Source organism: Arachis duranensis, chromosome 2 (genome assembly GCF_000817695.3).
Source record: "Arachis duranensis cultivar V14167 chromosome 2, aradu.V14167.gnm2.J7QH, whole genome shotgun sequence".
NCBI lineage: Eukaryota > Viridiplantae > Streptophyta > Magnoliopsida > Fabales > Fabaceae > Arachis > Arachis duranensis.
In genome coordinates this window covers 1,476,661-1,482,237 of record NC_029773.3, presented here as the reverse complement: position 1 = coordinate 1,482,237, position 5,577 = coordinate 1,476,661, and positions in this window count along the sequence as shown.

Sequence of the window (5,577 nt, the reverse complement as noted above, 5' to 3'; positions counted from 1 at the left end):
ATTTAACTATTGTCAATTTTTAATTTCATATGAGTTTTTACCTTCATTAAAAATGATATATTAGGTACAAGTACAACAAAGCATCCATGACTTAGGAAGAGAAAATCTAGGTGGTGTTATTTTCCTCAACAAAGGCCTTGCCAATACTATAACAAGATACTCTTTCACAATCCAACAAATTTATGGTTCTTTTAAGTTGTAACAATTCTGTGAAATAAGAGTTCTTCATTGTTAATACTCAACTATGACAAATTCAACACAAACAATGTAGTTCCAAGTTAACCGAAAACTGAAATTGAAACAGCTCATCCTAATCCAGTTAAGTTCATATGCCTCAAATCCTTCATCTCCAAATTGGAGCAAACCGAAAGCAAGCTTAGTCAAAATAGAATATATATCAAAATATAAAATATATATTAAAAATAAATTAAATTATATATGTATTTATACATAAATATAACACATATATAATGATTAACTTAATAATTAATTTTTTATGTCCACATAGCATTTTTTATTCTAATTATTATCATATTTAATTATATATATAGGGTAAATATTCCAGTGGACCATAAAACTTGCCAATTGGGTAATAGTCCTTTTTCTTAATATCATGTTTCTTCCTATAACGTCCATGTTAGAGAATTTATTCTATAAAATTTGAAAAGAACCACCAGCAAGGCTAATGTTAATGCAGACGAACAAATAAATAAATTTTGGCCGTTATAAATTGGGTAGAAATTAAGCACATTGTGTGATAATTTCGAACCTAATCTTGCATTAACAACGGCTTTTCGTTTTTGTTTGGAAATAACAAATTAACCTCTTGCTCCTTAAGTATATTAGTATTTTTAAAATGAAAAAAGTTTGATAACCAAAATTTTCAGTCATAATTAGCCAAAACTTTTTATATTTTACTTTATTTATATCATTTAATAACAGTTTTATTTTTTACTCCACTCTTTTATCATTCTACTTATTACTGTTCTTATCAAATCTACTTATTAATAATATTAATTGTAAAATCATATCCCTTTTTATTAGGTACTATTGTAATTAATACTTAATATTTTTTTTATAATTTAATTTTTATATATAAAAATACAATAAAAATTAATAATAATTATATTTAAGAACGGTAATTATAATATCAATTACATTAAATAATTGCAATTGACTTTAATTTTATTTCCTTTAATTCATTTATTACCATTTTAGGAATTAAAAAACGTGAAAGTCTTGTTTAATACTTTTATCATTGTTACAAGGATCATAAATTATAGGTCGTATAGGTTAGAAGTTAACAAACACAATTTTAGTTCAATTACAAGCATAATTGGGATAGGCCAAAGAAATTTACAAAAAATCGTTTTTATCATTGCAAATAGTATGACATTTGAAATCGACCTTAACACAGTACTTATGTCAGAAGGAACTGAAGAATAATTTGAACAACAGACAACTCACTCAATGAAATTGTTGTCAGTCAACTAATTTTCGAAAATATAACCATATTAGCTTTGATGAGGTATGGTAATAAACTGATATAATTTTTTTGTGTTTTTATGTGCATTTATAATTATACTGTACTAACTAAGTTCATACACATAACATTCATAAGTTCATATATATAACATCTATAATTACATACAATTAACATCTAAAAATTAAATTCATATTTATTAGACATTACATCCACACACATATCATTTTTTAGTTATTGCATAAGTAACTATCAAGTTACTACAAATGTTTAAATTTTATGATAATTGAATTTAAAAATGTCAAATTCTTAAATTAATTTATTTAATTGATAAATTTACTCATAACATCCATAACTTTATACACATAACATTTATAATTTCATATTAATAACATCCATAATTTTGTGCACATAATATTCATAATTTCATACTTATGATATCTATAATTAATAAATTTTTATAATTAATATTACCAAATTTTAAACTATGCGTCTTATTGTATTCTTCAAATTATCTCATATGTGCACTAATAGATCATGATTTTAATTATTTTAATATTTTTTATTTAATATTCATATGTATACTTATTTATTAATTTTTATATGATGAATTAATAATTATTTTTAAAAATTTATTTTTTAATTTTTGTTTATTTTTCATTCTTTATTTTTTATTTTCTAATAGTCTATATGTAAAATATGAGTTGTATAGTAAAAGTTGTTAAAATTTTTTAATTTAACCTCCATAATTTTTGCAGAAAAATTACATTTTAATGAGTAATAATGTGATTGAGGGATATTAGGAATTTGATTTGAGAGAAACTGAAACTAATTTTAGAAAGAACATTAATGACTCTAACCACGCACAATAAATGTGAATGATAAGGAGGGTGAGTGATAAGGAGGTGTATATCAATTATTTATCAAGAGAATGGAAATTTTTTTTTAATATTTCTATATTGTAATTACTCTTTGGCTACCTAGTACTACCCTATTAAAATTAAGTACACAAATACTTGAATCTTTTTAAGATCAAATTCAAAGTTTAATTTTTAATACAATTAAACAACAATAATAATCCAAGCCAACTTTCAAATCGTAATATTTGATTTATGTATTAAAATATTTAGCTGAATTCTTTCAAAAGATATTTAATTAAATTAAGATAAAGATGTATCGGAAATACCAATCAATAATAAATCCGAACCAAATTTAAAACTATCTTATGGTTTAGATAAAGATTGGATCAGTTAACAAAAGATTTTTTCCTTGTAAGACTCTATAGTAATACAATTAAACCAGCTATCGGAAATCAAGATCTCTCACTACCTTGCAATGGAATTCACCTCTTTTTCATGGGGAATCAATTCCATTGAATACCCACCATGCCACAAGAATGCTTTTTCCATGATTTCTTCTCCATTATCTTCAGTTTCACCAAACAATTGATCCAAATTACCCAGCCCGCAAACCAAACCGCTGACTTTGACTTTGCGTCTTCTACAACTACGACTGCCAATGAAGCTTTCTTGGGACTAACTTCAACACTCCTCACACTTGCAAACACCACATCCAACTCAAAACCTTAATGTGTTAAGTTAATGGGTCTCTCATCTTATAAACTTCTCACTCTTTCTTGTTTTTTTTTTATGTAGGACTAACTTTAACACTCCTCACACTTGCAACACTAACAGTTATTAGACCAAATTTTACCTGAAATGCGTGAAACCGCAAGAACAATTCTAAGTCGTGAAGGGCGTGAATCCGGCATGCCACAGATTACTGTGAACCTTTATGTTACCACGCACATTTTTGTGGAAGATTCTGATTTCTACAATGATGATCTCTGTCAAGATGTTCCTGAACTAGCCCGACTCGTGAATCTGTTGGAGAGACCCAAAATTGATAAGCGAGATGATGATGCTGAACAATGCAGTATTTGTTTGGAAGAGTTTGGACATGGTACTGAAGATTCAAGTGTAGAAGTTGTTCGCACAAATTGCTCGCATGTTCCGTTGGCTCCGGCATTGTGCCGATCATCAATCGCCATATTCTTGCCCATTATGCCGCTGCCTGATATTTCCAACTTCACAGAGAGATGAATAGGTTCTTTGAAGGAACTCTTCTTTTTTAGTTTTTAGTGTTCTGTTAGGGTTCTTTAATTTGTTTTTCACTTAGATTTATGTTCTGCATATGTAGCATTATTATTTAGATAGGATAAACCTCCAACCTTAAAGTATAATTTTAAGAGTTGTTTTGTTAAATATTTGAGAATTATTTTAATACAGTGGATGTTTTATCGGAAAAGTCTTCCCACCTTGTACCCCTCGTACACATAACCAGCATCCATTTTGGGAAGCCTAACCACAAGAGTTTACAAATTTATGCACAAGAATTAGCTTCTTTATATACGTTGAAACATTGCATGCATCCCGGGCTTTTGAAATCACAACTCAAAGGAGTCTAATTGCAAGCTGTTTTGATTTTCTCATAATTTTCCACACTTCTTTTTTTATTGAAGATAAAGAGATTCGAATTTGCAATCTCTTAAACGAATATAGGGAGATTATATCATTGACATAATTTTTTACACTTACTGGTTCGAATTGGAGTAATTCGAATTATATACAATGTGCATCAATATATTATGTTAAGCTATTATTTTAAGAATTACAGCATATTTCTTTACAAAGAATCAACCTTAACATACCCTATTAATTAACACAATAGTGTATATATAGTTATACATTGTGAAATATACAAAATTATCTATTAATATTCGTGAGATTGCATGATTGAATATTAGCAAATAAGATATAATAAATATGGTGATAATTAGTATTAAATTTCTAATAAAAAAATCAAAGATATTAATAGTAAACTTCATATTGTTCATTAACATTTTATATTTCATATGTATTCCTGTTATAATTAATTACCATTAATATTTAACTAATAAAATAATCTAAGTAACTAATAATTTAAAAATTTTGATTTTTTAATTTAAATAATTTTGTCAACCAATTTTTTTTTTCTTTAGAAACTTTTTATTTCTTGTTGATATATGGTCAATATAAATTTTACTACTAATATTTTGATTTTTTTTATTAGAAATTTAATACTAATTATTACCACAATATTCATATTTAATATTCATATTTATTATATTTTATTTGCTAATATTCAACTATATTGTCTATTGAATATTAATAGATAATTTTGTATATAAAATGTATAACTTTAAATACTATTGTGTTAATTAATAAAAAATTCTAAAGTTAATTCTTTGTAAAGAAATATGATGTAATTCTCAAAATAATAGCTTAGCATAATGTATTTCAAATAACAGCTTACCATGTGTATACATCGTATATAATTCCAATCACTCCAATTCGAATTAGTAAAAAGTAGAAAATCATAGGTAAATCAAAACAAAGATAAATTATTGTGGAAGTCGCGTGCATAAATAAATCGAATTATAGTGATTCGATTTACTAAGGAATGTTTCATGCATACATACATAAATCGACTCAACCAGCTTGCATGTTATCTTAGTAATTTAAATTAGGAAGATTTATGTACCATTTTTAAGTTTGGACAGATGAATTATGTAATTTTTGATTGGATCTAATTTATTTCTGTGTTTTATCCCAAATATAATATGTAATTAAAAAATTATAAATATTATAAAAATATCATATATTATAGTATTTTAGGATCAGAGTTCATCACTGATCTTATAATGAGAAAATTGTTTAGTAAACTAAAATAAAAAGATATGGTCATCAACTAAATTTTTTAAATAATCATGAAAAATATTAGCTAGAAAAGATAATAAAAAATGAAATGCATAAAATTATGTGCGAAGAGATAAAGAAGATGTTGAAGAGAATATTAATTTATATAGTAAATATGAATATAAGTGAGAATAAAACAAATAAATTATATTTTATTAACTAATTTATATCTATTAAAAAATAATAATATTATTAAAAATATATTGAGTAACTTACATAGGAATAAAGAGTAGAAAAATAAAAAATAATGTTAAACACTATATAAGAAGAATAAAAAATAATATGATAATAAAAAAA